Genomic DNA, 17480 nt, shown 5'->3' on the forward strand with positions numbered 1-17480 from the left:
ACCTATGTGTATTATGAATCATAGAATATTATTATACACAATTTTTTTAAAATTATTTTATATTTTTATTCATTTTTATTTAATAATAATAAAACAAATATACACATCTGATTATTGGTAAAAACTATTAAACAAAAAATATAAAATATTATTCGGAATCATATTCTGGTTGGATCCATATCCTAAGACACACTTAAAATGTCTGAATTCTGGAAAAAAGTGACCGTTTTAAGGAAGATTACCAATTGATACAAGTTTTAGACTAGACAAGTCTAGATATTTGGCCGTTTCACCCACTGTGCTCTGACTTCAATGGCGTCGGTATTGTGCTTCAAATTTCCAACAACCACCACCATCACTACCAACATCGGCTTCTGCGCTGGTGACTTGAAATGGATAATATGATGCATCTCCCTGCAGCTGTAAGAGTATACACAGATACACCCTCATACTCACCCTCGCTAATGTCCCCAGAGAAGAAAGATGAGTCTGCTCGCTCTTTCTCTCTCTCTCCCTCTCTCTCTCTCTCACTAGCCATTGCTCTCAGAATGGCTTCCGGCGCGGATTTGGTGGTGCAGATGTTATATCTGTCTTAAAAGTAACATTAAAATAGATACGTCTGCGTAGTAGTGCGCAGAAAATAAAGACAGAAAATAAAGACAACGAAACAAATGTTTTGTTAAAACAAAATCATGCGTTTTTATCATTTCTCTGCCACTTTTTCCTTTGCTAAATCAGGTAATTTGTATCGAGAGAAAATTGCAAGCAGTATTTGTCAATGTGCTACTTGAAGTCCAATCTAACATCCCTGTCCTGCCGAAAACTAAAGTGAGGGAACTAGCAACCCCGAAGGCTTTTGTGAACAATTTAGTACCATTGCAGAGGCCAACCCGGTTTTCTTAAGATGTTTGCGACCCACATAAAGAAGGATCTCCGACAACAAAAAACATACGAGGCCACGTAGACCAGTCATTAAGAAAGAGGAGCTTGTGATAAGGCTGTGCCAGACAGCTAGATTAACTTCCAGCTTTTATTAAATCTTTTCCTATCGAAGTCCGTACAGTATACAAAGTTTCACCTTTGAGCCGGAAATCAATACTGGTGATTATTCTTATTTTATCTCCACAGGAAATTAAAATAGTAATAACTAGTTTTCAAAAGCTGTTCTCATTATACAGAGCATTAGCTTTTCAAATTCAAAAATATGTATGCATCACTAAGAATACGAATACATTAAGAAATTTTGGCTGTTTTTAGCGATGAATTAAATCTTCTGATCACACTTCATGTTCATGTACATTGTATGTACATGTATGTATTTACATACATATGTACAGGTTTTGTTAAATTTTGTTTTTTATCATCCGAAACCATGTCAAATCGCGGCCCTTGCCACTTTTACTCTTTTGCACTTGGTACTCAGTCAGTGAGCTTATGATTCATGTAACTTATACAATATATTTTAGTACCGCTGTTCGCGAAAGTAATTTTTTGGTTAATGCAGGGAGGGGGATATCTCGGCGTTCTGATAATGTTCATTCTAGCACTTCGTTTAGCTCGTATCTTCAAAATTGTGGATGCCACAGATTTTCGTCGTTTGTGGGGGCGGAAGGGGACGTCGCGAAATCTTTAAATTCGTCTTTAACAGTTTAATGTCACACAAGTCTGGATGCAGAATTTAGTTACTGTAGCTCTTATAGTTTCTGACATCTAGGCTCCCATCAAGACAGACTGACGCACAAACAGATTTAGCTTTACAAAGCGATATATCGACCCGGCTATTGATGCTAACACATCCATGACAAAACTAATATATCCCTAAACTCTTCGAGTACCTGGTATAAATAGGTATTTACTATCAATTTCAGAGTGGGAGTGAGCATTATAATATTTTTATAATCGAAGAAGGACCTAACACAAACAACAGAAGTTCCTGAATATGGTTTGCTTTGCCTTTAAAATCTTACAAGTATATTTCCATGATTTTAGCCCAGCGTCAATGAATCAAATCGATTTTTCATTATCTTTTTACTCGCCAATGTTTCTTTTTTTCTTTTTAAGCACTTCCATTTGACAGAGGATTGTAGATAAATTTGAATAAAGTTATGAATTGGTAGAGTATATCTTCTTAATCTGTCAGAAAGAACGCCCATTCTTTTGTTTTTCGAAAATTGGACCGCCAACCGTTCTGTATCGGTGTTCTGGTAAAAGTATCAGAGCTTCCGCACAAAGGATCTCTTGACATATCTATAGCCCTAACAAGAGCTAGAGCTGTACGAGTGTGTATGTACATATGTATGTATAAAAGATAATTTTATGAACAGCCAAATGGGTGAAATGTTCCAGCCGATGCACAAAAGACCACAGATCGCATCAGTGCCAGTCTTAGAGATCCCAAAATGGGAAAGATAAAAGCCGATTTACGAAAAAGAAACATCTGCTTCAAACCATTCTAAAAATTCTTTCCCAAAATTCAGGCGGCAGTGCAGCGGACAAACGACGCGACGCATAGAGGCGGTAAATGGATGAGGATGACGAGACGAATAGTACATAAACGAAACAATAGGTAGAAGGGAACAAATGTGTGCCACAAAATGAAGCATATAGGAATTGTATACGCCTGATTTAGCAGCCAGGCTGCTAGGCCTTTACATAGGAAGCAAAATGATGCTGTCAGGCAGCGGATTGAACCGAGCTCATGCCGCTTTCTGCGTGTGTGGTGGGATCAAATTGTGTCTGGGTCTTTGAATCCTTGAGACACGGATCCTGGATTGTTTTGGTAACATTTGGTGTTGTGGATATTTGTGCGTATGTACTGCGAAGCATAGTATAGAAAAGGCAAACGAGTTTCCGATTCTGATGACGATCGTTTAGCGGTTCAGTCGAAGCTTTGGCGTATAGACAATAGAGACAATAACTGACAGCTTGTTCGGTAATACTGTGAAAATATTATAACATCGAGATTTCCCATGAAGCTGTAATTTTTCCCCTTCTACTGATTACAGCCCGTCAGGCCGACCAACTGTTTCCTCAGTTTTTTTAGCGTATGCCTTTTTGTATATGTACCTTGCCTTGCTCAATTACTAATTTACGTGTTTTCTATTTTTTAAATATTTCCCTAATGAAGTGGATTATCAATCAGACTGACGGCAGCCTAATTGACTTTTTCTACAGAAAGGAAGTACAAGGAAGACTTTCTTGCATATGGATATGGAATTTGCATTTTTTCCTTATTTCCTTTCATAAAAGCGATATGGATTTCGGATGTCCCTAGTTTTTACGATTATTTACATAAGAATGCATATATGTGTGTACATAAGGCTATTCTGAACCATTAATAAGCAGGAAACTGCCAATGATTGCCTTCCAAAGTGAAATCCGAAACCTCAAGTCATGCCATGAGAAGGCGTTTCGCAGGATGTGTGTCCTGGCGGTCTGCGCGGAGTTTTAGGATCTGTGGAATTCTGTGGTACGACAGATGTTAAAAGTGTGCAGAGTATAAGAAAGAGAGAAGATCAATTGGCTGCCACTCTATTGCTCATCTTGGTCGTTTATTAGTGAGCGTATGGCCCGACAGCTGAAAAATGACGCCTGTAATTAATCCGGCACAAAAAAAAACTCAGTCCGTTTTCAGTACATATACGGTTATTTACATTAGTATAGTTAGTATATTAAAAAACAACAACCGTTGTGGACCTTGAATGTATCCTGTCCACTGTCAATCCCCTGAACCTGGACGTGTGTAACACGTGTGGCAACAATGCCAGAAGGAGGAAAAGAAAACCATTCGAAACATTTTTAGTCGCAGCTCACGTGCCGCGACACTATACTACCCAGTACTCAGTTTCTATATATTTACATACATATGTACATAGCTCCAGTGTGGCGGACAGACAGACAGGATATATCGACTATAGCTGCTGATCAAGAATAATCGGAATCAATACTTTCTTTGAGTACCTTTCTCTTTCTCTTTGAGTACCTGGGTATACAAACGAAAACAGACACACAAACACATACGAATCTAAGCTGCATCTTTGAAATATTGTGTTACAGCTTAGAGAATAATACGCAGAGAAATGTTAAAATATTCTTATCACAAAAACAGAATCTATAGCTGGTACCAAGAAAGAGCAATCTGCAAACTAAACATAACGAGGGGGAACGTTGTGAGTTGCTGCGGACACCGCAACTCTACATTTATACCCGATACTTAGTCAGTAATATTAATATTAAACTACACGACAAAGAGTGCGTACGAGAGAGACAGAAAATCAGTCTGAGCGTGACGTCGGGCGCTGCGTAGCCACTGCAAATTGATTTATTGCTTTTGGCTATAAAAATTATCCGATCTGATCCAGATTCAGTAACCGGATAGATATGGTCATTCTCTATGATTGTGCGTTTTTAGTTTTCTCGAATCTGCAATATTGTGGATGCAACAGATTTTCGTCTTTTGTGAGGGCGGAAAAGGGTGGGGCGAAATTTTGAGATATATGTTTTATAGTGAGATCTAACAGGAGTGCGGATACCAAATTTGGTTACTCTAGCCTTAATAGTCTCTGAGATTTGTGGATGCCTCAGATTTTCGTCCTTTGCGGGGGCGGAAGGGGGTGTGGCGAAATTTTGACACAAAACGTTCAAGGTCCGATATCACAGGAGTGTGGATACCAAATTTGGTTGCTCTGGCTCTTACAGGTTCTGAGATCCTTGAACTCATATTTTGCAATTGGCAAAACCTACCATGAAACCTGTGTGTTAGAGAGAAACAGAGCGAGAAAGAATGAAATTGTTTTCTTGATTCTGGCTATTATAATTATACGATCTGGTTCAGTCATCTTCTACGATTCTGCGTTTTTAGTTTTCTCGTATCTTTGAATTTGAGAATGCCACAGATTTTCGCCCTTTGTGGGGGCGGAAGTGGGCGTGGCAAAGTTTTGAAATATACTTGTAGCTGTGACATATCACAGAAGTCCGGATATAAAACGTCGTTGCTCTAGCTCTTATAGTCTTTGAGCACTAGGCGCTGATAGGGACGGACAGACGGACGGACGGACGGACAGACAGACAGGGCTCAATCGACTCGGCTATTGATGCTGATCAAGAATATATATATATATATATATACTTTATGGGGTCGGAAACGATTCCTTCTGGACGTTACACACATCCATTTTCACCACAAATCTAATATACCCCAATAATCATTTTGAGTATCGGGTATAAAAATGGCAGCCGATCCGGCTAAATTCAAATCTGAGAGAACAATGCTGCTCGTGTTTTGAGAGCCACTTGAAAATGACTGTCCCAAAACCACGTGGCTTCAATGGTTGTCTGAAACCCGTTGAAAATACTTTGATGATCCTTATGAATCTATTTTAGCTAGGACAGTCAGAGATAAACAATTGACAATCACGTTTTCTTTCTTTTCCGACCATCGATTTGGAGATTGCAAGCTAGCTTGGGGAACTTAAAGTTGACTAGTTTGGCGGTAGCGTTGTTGGTGATGACAGTTAATATTTTGGCAAGTGTTATGTATTGTCAATGAAAATCCACCCCCGTACTTTCATCCCCACAATTTAGAGCCAAGTCTTCCTTTCCGTTCCTTATTGACATTGTCTACGCAATCAAATTCCAACCCTTGGAAGTAAGAGAATATCGACTTTACTTACTAAACGAAACCCAAAATTTAATTTGACCAAACAAAATTGGGCGGACTTTATTATTAGGCTGAAGCGGCAAATAAATTGTCATTATTTGGGAGATGTGCCCACCGTTCTGGAAATGATTATGATTGCATGGCCATTGAGATGTTATCGACTGTTTTATATGTATATGGTAATGCTTCCAAACATTTGATAAAATGTTTATTCTATCCCAAATTGTATACCTACAGATTAAAATTTACTTATTTAATTAGGCCAATGTTGTCTTACTAAGTGAAACACGAAATGAACTAAGCTGATAAACAACTAAATTAACATTAAACAATGATCTACTTACTACAACTACTATACCGTTCGGAATGAATCAGAGACATTACACTCCCGGCGATTCAACGAGTTTTCGATTAGAAAATATGCGTACGTTTTGCATTCGGAACCCGAAAGAATGGCCAAATTCAAATCGGTTTTTGTGGGGGCTCATATCGCCAGATCAAACAAATGTTTCATCAAAGTTAATGAATTCCTGAGTGGATGGGAAGTAGGAGAGAGTGAGGGAGAGTAGTTGTACGGAGAGATGGAGTCATTGAAGATGCATTTTAGACTACGTGGGAAGGCAGATCAGATCGATAAATATATTATAGAGGAATGAGGGAGAAAATGCCTCCATCACGCTGCTGTTAATCTACTGAACTCTACATTTGTCACGTCTTCCATCACAACAGGGTGCAGACTTAGTTTTCCACCCTGTTTTGAGATAAGTCTCCATACAGACTGTTGGGTTGTTTTGTGAGTAATACTGTCTGTAAACCGATGCAAGTGCACTTTTTTACACAGCATTTTGGCTTTTTCATTATAGATAATTACACAGAAGGTAGATAATATCCCTTTCTTTCAGTAAGAATATTATTCTTAATATAGTACATATACACAAGAATATATATGTTTGTATATAGAGACTTGAGCAGGCTGTGAAAAATCGTACGTCTCGATCTTGGGTTGAATTCAAATCCTTCATTAGAAATTAATTGGTTGATGAAAAAATCAATTTGGGGTGAATCTGGCTAGTCACGTAATATATTCTCGGATGAGTCGTTTCGTTGTATAATGATATGAGGATGCATCAAAGATTATGCTCACTGACTGTGACGCTACTGAAAGAGAACTCATCTTTCAGGACGATACTGCAATTCTGCTGAATTTTTGCCTATTATTATTAGTATTATTTTTAATAATCTTATTATTAGTTTACAGGAAACAAATTAACTTATTGGAAACAAATTTTTTTTATTTGTTAAAAACAGTTTTTTACTTAAAATTATTTTTTCTTCAGTTTGTTGACAATTACCGAAAAAGCATAACAGACGTGTTATTTTAATAATAATTCGTTTCCCAGTATATGTCTTAGTATAGTCTTTTTTTGTAGTCGGGGCATGCCTTTCCCACATGAGAAAAGAAGAAAAGTGTAGTGATTTTTGGACGGTGATATTCAATGACTTCACCATCAAGTGGCCCATGCGAGTATGCAAGGAAAAATTTGATGTACCAAACGGAAGGGACAACGGTATATCGTTTCTAGTGTTTCTAGACGATTAGCTCAAGACTAAAAATGCTGACGGGCCAAATTTCTGGTCCCCATGTAGCAAGCTTAGATGCTAGCGAGAGAGTAGGCTAGCCCGAGAGCGTTACAGCAGCTCGGGGCCGCTGCTAAGCCGAGTACGAAAGATTGATACAGGCAATATAAAGAGACGAAAGAATTCCGTTGCATACGCATATGCGGTAACAAAAAAATGACGACCAACAACAAAATGCATTTACAGTAGAGTCCGGTTATAACGACACTCAAGGGACCGACTATTTTACGTCGTTATACCCGGAAGACGCTCTAACCGAAAGGAGAAAAAAATTTTTTATGGTTGCCATGTTCGTAATAGGTTTTTAAATAGAACAAATTAATTTTGTAATCAAAACAAAAACATGTAACAAATTTAATTCAAAAACATGTTTTTTTTCATAAAAACTCGTATACATATACATAATTCATAATATAACAAAATGAATTTCTATGTGTGGTTTTTCTTCGTATTCTTATTTTAAATAATCAGTAATTTTTGATTGTTTAGTAGTAGTTTTTGACATATAAAAACAATCGCGCACAGCATTATTTAAACTTGATATGCTGTGCGTTAAGCTCTCGTCATTAAAATTTGAATGGAATCTATTCAAAATTTCTGCTGCCTTAAATCGCCAAATCATTGTCAATAAGAACATATTCATCCAGTTCTTCATTTGTCGTCCAGTTGTCCAGTTCTTGTCGCTAAAAGCGGAGACGTACTAAGCGAAGGCCCTTTCATATAAGTTTGTATGGGGACCAACCAAGTCATCGAATTTTCGTCGCAATGACCGGACGGACGCTACAAGCAGAGTCGTTATAACCGGACTCTACTGTATTTTGGACAATAATTTACAATATTTAAGTTGCTTGACCCGACAACTCGAAACAAAACAAAAACGCAGAATCGTAGAGAATAGCTACATATATCATCAACATGTATCATTATTATACCCGATACTCAAAATGAGTATTGGGGTGTATTAGATTTGTGGTAAAAGTGGATGTGTGTAACGTCCAGAAGGAATCGTTTCCGACCCCATAAAGTATATATATTCTGGATCAACATCAATAGCCGAGTCGATTGAGCCCTGTCTGTCTGTCCGTCTGTCCGTCTGTCCGTCCGTCCGTCCGTCCGTCTGTCCGTCCCCTTCAGCGCCTAGTGCTCAAAGACTATAAGATCTGTGATATGTCACTGCTACAAGTATATTTCAAAACTTCGCCCCGCCCACTTCCGCCCCCACAAAGGACGAAAATCTGTGGCATCTACATTTTAAAAGATACGATAAAACCAAAAACGCAGAATCGTAGAGGATGACTATATGTTCTAGAGTGTAAAATCTCAATTAGATCGTATAATTATTATAGCCAGAATCAAGAAAACAATTTCATTCTTTCTCGCTCTGTCTCTCTCTAACACACAGGTTTCATGGTCGGTTTTGCCAATTGCAAAATATGAGTTCAAGGATCTCAGAACCTATAAGAGCCAGAGCAACCAAATTTGGTATCCACACTCCTGTGATATCGTACCTTGACCGTTTCGTGTCCAAATTTCGCCACACCCCCTTCCGCCCCCGCAAAGGACGAAAATCTGGGGCATCCACAAATCTCAGAGACTATTAAGGCTAGAGTAACCAAATTTGGTATCCGGACTTCTGTTAGATCTCACTATAAAACGTATGTCTCAGAATTTCGCCCCACCCCCTTCCGCCCCCACAAAAGACGAAAATCTGTTGCATCCACAATATTGCACATTCGAGAAAACTAAAAACGCAGAATCATAGATAATGACCATATCTATCATATTGCTGAATCTGGATCAGATCGGATCATTTTTGTAGCCAAAAGCAAGAAATCAATTTTCTGTGGCTACGCAGCGCCCGACGTCACGCTCAGACTGATTTTCTGTCTCTCTCGCACGCACTCTTTGTCGTGTCGTTTAAGATTAGCGGCGTATGCCGGAGGAGAGCCATACTGACTTAGTATCGGGTATAAATGTAGAGTTGCGGTGTCCGCAGCAACTCACAACGTTCCACCTCGTTTTTTGATTATGGACGAGTCTCACTTCTCCCAAAATTGGCAGAGATGATCAACACAGCTTATGAAAGGCCCTGGCGCTGGTGAACCGACCGGAAAATGTACGCGATGTTCATATTAGCTGGAGCAGCTCCAGAATGTTGGCCCGAAAATTGGCCCTGGATGGTATACCACCTATACCACACCTACACACCACGTTCCTTATTTTCCTAATCAAAATTGTATTCAATATAGGTTCAAAAAACTATTGGCCAGCTAACCTCAATTTTTTTTCATACATGTCAGTTTTTGTCGAATGACAAACCGATAATTTACATGTGGCGGCGAGCTTTTGTCAGATATCGATTCGATAATTGACATTCGTCAATTTCATTAATCTATTACATTTCATTTTCAACGTTATATAGAAATCCAATAAATGCAAATATTTAAAATACGCTAATCAAGTAGAAAATTGATTCATAAATTGGATAAAATGATGTGTCCACGGCTGAGAGATCTGTCTAGCTAGTAATACTCGACGGAATATCAAAAACGAAGAATATGTAAAATATAACTTAAATTAATCAGTATATTTACGGTATATTTTTTAAATGAGACGGTATATTTTGGTATATTTCTGAGGGTCGGACGGTATATTTTAATGATAAATCCGCGGTCACACTAATGAGCGTTGACAATACAAACGAGGGGGAACGTTGTGAGTTGCTGCGGCGACCGCAACTCTACATTTATACCCGATACTCAGTCAGTATGGCGTGTCGTCGGGCGCTGCGAAGCCACTGTAAATTGATTTGTTCCTTTTGGCTATACAAATTATCCCATCTGAATCAGATTCGGCAATATGGTAGATATGGTCATTTTCTATGGTTGTGCGTTTTTAGTTTTCTCGTATCTTAAATAGTGTGGATGCCACAGATTTGGGGCAAAATTTTTAAATACACTTGTAACAGTGAGATCTAAAAGGAGTATGGATAAAAAAATTGGTTGTTCTAGCTCTAATAGTCTGCGATTTGTGGATGTGCGAGCTGAAGGGGTGGGGCGAAATTTTGAAATACTCTTGTGCAGGTTCGATATCACAGGAGCTTGGATACCAAATTTGGTTTCTCTAGCTCTTATAGTCTCTGAAATCTCCGACCATGAAACGTATATGTTATTATATGGCTATAATAATGATACGATCTGGTTCAGATTTTGCAGTCTAAAGATATAATCATTCTTTTCGGTTCTGCGTTTTTGGCTAACTCGTATCCTTCAAATTGCCACAGATTTTCATCCTTTGTGGGGGCAGAAGGGGGCGGGGCGAAGTTATGAAATACACTTGTAACAGTGACATCTTACAGAAGTCTGGTTACAAAATGTCGTTGCTCTAGCTCTTTTAGTCTCTGAGCGCTAGGCGCTCATAGGGACGGACAGTCAAACATGGCTCAATCGACTCGGCTATTGATGCTGATCAAGAATATATATACTTAATGGGGTCGGAAACGCTTCCTTCTAGACGTTAGGTTAAGTTAGGTAGAGGCGGTTGCCGGGCTCGCTCGGAGCCCGGCACACTTAGGCCGGTTTCGGCCCATTGTAATACCGCTTGGGATCATTTCCTTCCTGCAAGTGAGACTTCATGTCAGCAGTTGTCCCAGCCAGATGCTCTTATAAAGTTTGCGATCTTTCTGGGACATAACGTAGACATCTCCGAGATGTCGTTTAGAAAGGCAGACCCTAAGTGTTGTAGCCTTCTTCTGCTGAGAGCTGGACAGGAGCAGAACAGGTGTTCCACTGTCTCCTCCTCGTCCTCGTCTCTGCAGTTGTGACAAAAAACCATTATGTGGGGCACCCAGCCTGTTTGCGTGGGTGCCTATTAGCTAATGTCCTGTGAGGGAACGTATGACTGCGCTGCAGCTTTCCCTGCCTAGTTTGCAGAGCTCTGAGGTGCGCTTCTTATCTATGGTCGGCCATGTTTTGCCGAGTTGTGCGACAACGTTGCCCTATTTGCCACTTTTTGTCTGTCAGTCGCTTGTATTGCTGTTTTATGATGAGCTTGCATGTGACTATAGGCAAGCAAATATCCTCCTTATCTAGGAGAAGGGGGGTCGTAGTACCAGATCTGGCCAGCTCGTCCGCTATGCAGTTGCTCTCGATGTCCCGGTGGCCCGGGACCCATACAAGGCTGATAGCAAATTGCTGAGCCATCTCGTGAAGAGATCTGCGACAGTTCGCCACAGTAGCCGAGTTCGAGGAGATCGCGTTAAGTGATCTGATCGCAGCTTGGCTATCGCTGTAGATGTTTAGATGGGTAGCCGTGGCGGTAACCGTGTGAAGGCAGTACAGAGCCTCCCTGATTGCTGTAACTTTCGCTTGGAAGACGATGCAGTGATCCGGAAGCCTGAAAGATTGCCTTATGTTTAGCTGTTCAGAGTAGAATCCTCCTCCGACCCTGCCGTCCAGCTTCGAGCTATCCGTAAAGATGCTTATGGCCCCATCTGAGCCTGATGATGAGGGATGAACGGTACTGAATGGAGTATCCGTGTATTCCCTTGGAACTTGATAGCTCTGGAGGCATAACATGGCGTTTAGCGCTTCATTTGGTGTGGTTCGCTGAACTTTGCCCAGGTGATTGGTGATTGTCCTTCTTGTTAGGGCAGGTCACCACACAGTAACTCCGCAGAGTAATATGGGTCTGACTATTGCCAGATATATCCATAGGACTATGCTTGGGTTCATGCCCCACTTTAGGCCAATAGCTTTTTTCTGTTTTCGAGGGATTTAATCCCAATCCGCGCGATTCCGTCCATCCGGACAATCGACCAAGCTGTGCGGTCATTAGGTCGCATAGTGTTTGGGGGTATTTCCCCGCAAAGATAATTGCAACGTCGTCCGCGTATGCCACTACTTTACAGCCCCCCTCTTCTAGGTCGCACAGAATCTTATTGACTGCCATGTTCCACAGAAGAGGAGACAGAACTCCACCTTGCGGGGTTCCTCTATTGACATACCTTGACTGGGTGGACGATCCCATCGATGATGTCACCGTCCTGCGTATGAGCAATTGATCAATGAGCATCACCAAGTGACGGTCCACCCCCAGGTTTGTCAGGGCTTCTGTAATGGCGCCCGGTGTGACGTTGTTGAAGGCTCCCTCGATATCGAGAAAAGCTATTAGTGAGTATTCTTTGAGATGCAGATATTTTTCTACACACGAGATAAGTCTCTCAAAGGTTTTGAGTAGACGATAAACTGATTGGTCTAAAGTCTTTCGTGGTTGAGTGTGAGGCTTTACCTGTTTTAGGGATGAAAACTATCCTAGCCTTAAGCCATGCTTGCGGTATTGTACATACCGCCAGTATCCTCCTGAATATACTGTTTAGCCAGTTGATGACCGTATCCCCGGCCTTCTGAAGTTGGGCCGGGATTACCTGGTCCGGGCTTGGCGATTTAAACGGGTTGAAGCTGTTTACTGCCCAGCTTATGTTCCGTTTTGTAAGGATATGGTCCATCGATTCTACCGATCCCTCTCCTGGGAGGTATGTCGGCTCGGTGGTTGTACATCCGGGGAAATGCGTGTCGAGCAGAATGTGTAGGGACTCCTCACTGGAGTTGGTCCACGTACCACCATTCTTTTTGAGATAACCTACCGAAGGAATAGTTTTTGAAAGAACTTTCCGGAGTCTTGCGGCCTCCGACGTTTCCTCGATTTCGGAGCAAAATTTTTGCCAGGAGGCTCTTTTAGCCTTCCTTGTTTCCTTTTTATACCCGACACTCAAAATTAGTATTGGGGTATATTAGATTTGTGGTAAAAGTGGATTTGTGTAATGTCCAGAAGGAATCGTTTCCGACCCCATAAAGTATATATATATATATATATATTCTTGATCAGCATCAATAGCCGAGTCGATTGAGCCCTGTCTGTCTGTCCGTCTGTCCGTCCGTCCGTCCGTCTGTCCGTCTGTCCGTCCCTATCAGCGCCTAGTGCTCAAAGACTATAAGAGCTAGAGCAACGACGTTTTATATCCGGACTTCTGTGATATGTCACTGCTACAAGTATATTTCAAAACTTTGCCACGCCCACTTCCGCCCCCAGAAAGGGCGAAAATCTGTGGCATTCTCAAATTCAAAGATACGAGAAAACTGAAAACGCAGAATCGTAGAAGATGACTGAACCAGATCGTATAATTATTTTAGCCAGAATTAAGAAAACAATTTCATTCTTTCTCGCTCTGTCTCTCTCTTACACACAGGTTTCATGGTCGGTTTTGCCAATTGCAAAATATGAGTTCAAGGATCTCAGAACCTGTAAGAGCCAGAGCAACCAAATTTGGTATCCACACTCCTGTGATATCGGACCTTGACCGTTTTGTGTCAAAATTTCGCCACACCCCCTTCCGCCCCCGCAAAGGACGAAAATCTGAGGCATCCACAAATCTCAGAGACTATTAAGGCTAGAGTAACCAAATTTGGTATACACACTCCTTTTATATGTCACTATAAAACGTATATCTCAGAATTTCGCCCCACCCCTTTCCGCCCTCACAAAGGACGAAAATCTGTTGCATCCACAATATTGCAGATTCGAGAAAACTAAAAACGCACAATCATAGAGAATGACCATATCTATCCGGTTGCTGAATCTGGATCAGATCGGATAATTTTTATAGCCAAAAGCAATAAATCAATTTGCAGTGGCTACGCAGCGCCCGACGTCACGCTCAGACTGATTTTCTGTCTCTCTCGCACGCACTCTTTGTCGTGTCGTTTAATATTAGAGGCGTCTGCCGGAGGAGAGCTATACTGACTAGGTATCGGGTATAAATGTAGAGTTGCGGTGTCCGCAGCAACTCACAACGTTCCCCCTCGTTGTATAGTGCTAGACTGGTTTTATTGTCTGCCCAGTGAGTATCCTTATTAGCTCTTGAAGAGCGTCCTACAAGTCCTACGATGTCTAGTTGTTTAGACCACCAGGTCTGTTGGAAGGGCATGCTGCCTTGAAGGCTTTATGGGACGCCTCCGTGAACCTGTTCAAAAGACGGTTTAGGTCGTCTTTCGTGTTCGGGCATTTAGGGGCGTTCGGAGGGAGTAGATTCTCCAGGGTTGTGTTATATTTTTCCGAGTTGACTTTTCTGGGGTTGATATAGTCGGTGGGATAATATCGTCTCGATGTACCTGTGGTTCGAGAAGGAATGGTCTTCTAGTACTTTCCAACTCTTGATTGTGTCTATCAGTTTGTTTGACACTAGCGTGAGGTCAATAACCTCCTGCCTATTTTTAATTATAAACATGGGCTCATTTCCCCGATTGCAAATCAATAAATTTGAGTCCAGGATGAAGCTGAATAGTGACTCACCCCTTACATTCGTGTCCGTGCTCCCCCATTGGCTGTGGTGGGCGTTGGCATCGCAACCTATTAGTAGGTCTTTGTCCGTACTTTCGCTGTCGCTGGCTATTTTGCGAACAAGGTCGTTGGGATGATCATCTTCCTCGTGGGCCATATAGGACGTCACCAGCCTGAGATGAGTCCCGTTTATCTCTAGGCTTGCCGCCGTGTTACGCCATCGCTATTGTGGAGCAGAAAGATATTTAAGAGATATTTCTCGCAAGTTTGCAGGTACGGGTTTTACCTTCATTTTGGGATCTTGTATTCCATCGTCCCTAATCCACAGACCTTGTTTCCTACCATCCAAGGCTCCAGGATCAGGACTACGTCGGCTCCGCTCGCGTCTAAGCGAAGTATGAGGGCAGCCGATGCTGCTTTACAGTGGTGGAGATTGATTTGAAGGATCCTTAGGACCATCTTCAAGGTTCTCCACCACTGTAATATCTGCGTCCGAGTCGTCTGAGACCCTCTCGGCACATTGATTAAAAATCGAGCAACAGCTCCGTCTCCGAAGAGAAGCTTTCTTGGTCTGGCTCCAGCTCTTCGTCAGGCGCTTCGATCTCCGCAGTCTGAAGTGGCCCGTGTGACACCAGCAGAAGGCTGTTACGCGAGCATGCAGGAAAGATAGCTGTTAGACTAATATTCGAGGAAGATTATCACGAAAGTTTCTAAGAGAGCTAGACATGCATTCAAAATAAACATAAAAATAAAAATACCACTACAATAACTAATTACTAGAAAGGTGTGTAAGGATTAGTAATTTAATAAGAGAAAGAGAATTAGTGGTGGATATGATATTTTAGAGGGAATTATAATCCGAGCATAAGACCCTAAACGGTTCATGCAAGGAATAATTCGATCTACAAAGTGGAAGGAACAACGGTATAAAATTTTTAGTAGGTCTAATAGGAATCGTGAAGTTTATGCGGCTCAACAGATCAGGGCTGTCTTTGTCACCCCTGATCAAGTTGTGCATAAAAATCACACTGTGATGGACCTATTTCAGGCTGAGGTAAGCTCAGTCCCGTCCAGGGGTCAATCCACAAGAAATTTGTAGAAACGGATGGAACTTCAAAGGAGACGTCAGGGGTGGCCTATCGTAGAGTAGATGGATCGGGGCTTGGGCGGGCGTTGCTAGCGTTGTGTATCGAATGGTGTATGTGGACGTGGAGTGGGGGGAGTCGGTGCCTCGGCTAATTGGAGTGAACTTACGCAATCGGGTGTTTTTACTTCGATAATTTGACACTTTATTGTACGTATTAGTAGTTTAAATGCACTTATTTTTACTTCGTCGCCGATGTCTTCTCGTGAGTTCCGGGTACCGCGTCTGTACTCCGGACTGGGTCTCTGCGTAAGTTTTGGTACCACGACCGTACTGTGAGCCGGGTCTCTGCGTAAGTCGCTCTGGTACCACGTCCGTACGCTGAGCCGGGTTTCTGCCTAAGTCGCTCAGATACCACGTCCGTACTCTGAGCCGGGTTTCTGCGTAAGTTGCTCTTTGGTTCTCGTCGCCGTCTTTTTATAGGCCCGTATTGCTGGGTCGGCGGGTTTGACAAATGCACTTCCGCGTCGGGGTGCACTTTGCCGTTCTTGTTGATCCGTCGATAAACCCGGAAAACCGCACTCGGCCGATGGCCTGGCTTGGAGTGGGGGAAAGCTCGTGTAACCTGATGTCTTTGGTCATCGTTCTAGAGTTGGCGCGTGTTGATCGTTGGTTGCTTGCGGAGGGGGCGCTGGTTGTGGGGTGCGGTGCGATGCGCTCATTATAGGTCGGTGGACGGATTGTATCGAAACCTTTTAGGTTCGTTACAACACCAAGCATTTTTCTACGGTTAACTAAGGATCTGCTGCCTCTATCGGGGCCAGCGACTCTTTGTTGAGGACGAGCACTGCCTGGTTAGTCGGCCCTTGTGTCGTCTCAACTTTGGCTACCTTCCAATCCGAGGTCGGTAGGCCTAGGTTGCACCTCTTGAGGATGCGCTCTGGCTCTTTGAAGCCGTCTCCTGCGAGCGCTGCCTCTTAGCTTGCGGTGCCACCTTTTTCTGTTCTAAGGTGAACTCCGGGAGCATAGCCGAAGCCCATTCCACTTTCTTCAGCCAGCCCTTCTTCATTCTGATGGGCTGGCTTCGTTGCTGGCGTGTTGCCGACGGAGTATGTTCCCTGCACTCCTCTTTTCGGCATAGGTGTAGCGTTTGGCTTGAGCGCTTGTCGACGGCAAGTCATCCCCCTCTGCTACACCAGAAGGTCGGGCAGCCGCAGTATTGGGTATAAAAATAAATGAATAAATATATTCCTTTATCTACACCAGTTTTGTGTTCTGTGGGGCTTAAAGCATCTAACGAATTTTACCACCAATCTAATTTGAGGATTTGAAAGATTCTGTAAGCCCTCCCATCGGCATTGAGCATATTAAACTGCACCACCCTGTTCACAAAAAGTATGGTTTTTACTCGCGCTCACTCTTCCTTATCCAGTGGAAAAATAAACCTCCGAACATTGCTAGCGCGCCTGCTCTTTCTTTTTATACCCGATACTCAAAATGAGTATAGGGGTATATTAGATTTGTGGTGGCAATGGATGTGTGTAACGTCCAGAGGGAATCGTTTCCGACCCCATAAAGTACATATATTCTTGATCAGCATCAATAGCCGAGTCGATTGAGCAATGTCTGACTGTCCATCCGTCCGTCTGTCTGTCCGTATTAGCGCCTAGTGCTCAAAGACTATGAGAGCTAGAGCAACGACATTTCATATCCGGACTTCTGTGATATGTCACTGTTACAAGTATATTTCAAAACATTGCC

Source organism: Drosophila miranda, chromosome 3, assembly GCF_003369915.1.
Source record: "Drosophila miranda strain MSH22 chromosome 3, D.miranda_PacBio2.1, whole genome shotgun sequence".
In the NCBI taxonomy this organism is placed as follows: Eukaryota; Metazoa; Arthropoda; class Insecta; order Diptera; family Drosophilidae; genus Drosophila; species Drosophila miranda.